This window comes from Nicotiana attenuata, unplaced genomic scaffold, assembly GCF_001879085.1.
Source record: "Nicotiana attenuata strain UT unplaced genomic scaffold, NIATTr2, whole genome shotgun sequence".
NCBI classification, from domain to species: Eukaryota; Viridiplantae; Streptophyta; class Magnoliopsida; order Solanales; family Solanaceae; genus Nicotiana; species Nicotiana attenuata.
Window position 1 is genome coordinate 38,401 of NW_017676080.1, and position 2,560 is coordinate 40,960.

A 2,560-nucleotide genomic window follows, 5' to 3' on the forward strand; every position below is an offset into this window, starting at 1 on the left:
CCATCATATCTTTACCCGACAGCTCTTTCATCCTTCCTGGGTAAAGAGGGACAGCTGTTGATACCCAATTTTTCCCTATGTATTTTTGTACCCAAAATACTTCCAAAATAGCATATGTGTGCATATATAAGCACACCCATGAGTTTGGTATCTTTCATGATTTTTAAACCAATTTATTGCCTGTTTTAATACCACAAAAATCCAAAATTATTCCCAAATTATCATTTTTGGTGAGTAACTTATTTCATTCTCATGTTTACACCAAAATATAAGTAAGGTAATTTTTGCATATTTTTACAAATTCATTTGGCAATTTTAATGCTAGATTGCATATAATTGCAATCATAGCCTATCTTGTAATTTTTAGCATTTTATAATTATAAAATTAATCCCAGCATTTTTAAATTAATATTTACACAATATTTATTTACCCAGTACTCTTAATTTACTTTTAAAATTGTGTTACCATTTTATAAAAAAATTAAAAAAGGGAAAATTGGCTATTTACGATTTAGCCCCAATGCATTTCAATTATAGCCAAATTGATAACCCAATTCAGCCCCAATTTGAGCCCAAATCACCCCAGCCCAATTACCCAATCAACCCGACCCAGTATCTATTAAATCAAACCCGCCCGCTTTCTTTTCATTCATTCCATAGTGTACTGATAGGCTCTCATCATGAATATAATTGCAATTGTCCTGCTGGAAAAGATTCAAATATGAATATCACGGTCAAAGAAGATTCAAGCATGAGAACCACCAACATTGATGTTGGTTGTAAGAGAAAATGGAGAAAATAGCATAAAGACAAGGATGTTCTGACTTCTTCCACTTCAAAAATTGCAAAAATGTAAGTATAGCGGGTAAATGTAAAATGCTTTCCATGAAACATACCTTAGAAAAACTATTTTAGCTCTCTAGATTTTCCCTAGTTTAAGCGAGCATAAAGTTCAATGAAGTATGTAACTGTACACGGTAGAGGATAAAGCATGTGGATGCTATTTTTTTAAGTGATAATTTGGGTGCATTGTATTGAGTGTTAACAGCTTAACAACGTCTAATGTTGATTAAAGCATATAATACGAAGTAAGAATTACACTATTTATTAAGAAAAGAATAACTTGTGCGATCTAAGTAATTTTCAGTAATATGGAGTAAAACATTTTCTTTAGAGAAAACATTGTTAACAATTTAAGGTAACTAGACAGTAGAAATTATTTCATCAGCTAAAACGTTCCTTTTTTTTTTCAAAAATACTTGAAGATGTACTTGAAATGGAACAAGTATTTTCTTGAATTTATATGGTCAATTTCTTGACTACTCTTCTTGTACGTAGACTAAGATTGTCCATCAAGTCTTAATGTACCTGCTCTTACTTGATCATGTTCAGATTAAATTCTCTAGAGGTGAATTTAGATGGAGAAATAGTGGACAAAACGGTCTCTGTGAATAACAGAAGCTACAATCGGTGGTTGATATCTATGAGGCAACAAAGCCAATGATGAATATAAAGAAGCTTGTCGGCCCAAGAACAGGTGAAGTTTTGAAGATTGACAAAAGAACTCAGTCATGGACCAGGTCCATCTTGTGAAGCACAGTCATGATCAACCTATACATGAGAGATGCACATGAAGGAGATAAATCTAACTGATCAAGAAGCAATATCTCCTGATCTGATCGAAAAGGTTGCATATTGGATAAGGAGAGAAAGACTCCTTACATGAAGAGAGCACAGTTTAGGAAGAAGATAGTGTTAGAGTTTGAGATCACTATGAACTCTTCTACGATAGAAGAGTAGTAATTGAATTCCAGTCAAACTCTAATTACTAACCCATTAAATATCAATGTTGTTCTCTTTTATAGGTAATGCACATAGGCAGAAGTAAAACTTAAATTGAGAGCAAAAGAGCAAGGCGATTTCGCAAGCAATTTATGTGTGATTTGAGTGTGCAATCCTGAAGCTACTTGAACGAAATAGAAGAACCAGTTCCATGTGTCTATCTTTTATTCTAGTTCAATTGTAGTAGGTGATTTTAAATTGTACCTTTCAGCTTTCATAGAAGCAATTGTATTAGGTATTTAGAGTTTCAAGTTAGTGTTAACTTGAAGTTGTCGCAACAATTGAGGCTCTATGCCACAACGGAATTAGAGTTAATCCTTAGGTTTACAATGAGTTTTGTAAATGCTATTTTGGCTCAGTGATTTTAGTGGAAGTTTGGGAAAATCCTACTGAGTAGTAGGTCGTGGTTTTTTCACCTTTTGAGCCAGGTGTTTTCTATATAAAGATCTCTGTGTTCTTTATTTTCTGTACTCATTATTACGCAAACAGTAGTAATTGAAACGCATAGAAGAACCAGGTCCTTCTATAGTTTAATTAAGCAAAAATTGGGTACCACACAAATCACCCCCCCTGTTGTGTGGTATTGAAGCATAAAACATCAATTGGTATCAGAGCGGGTTATCCTTGAAGAGGTTAACACCTTAGGAAAAGATCAAGATGAGTGCACCACCTGGAAACTGGGAAGGGTAATCCACTGCTAGGCCTCCACTCTTAATGG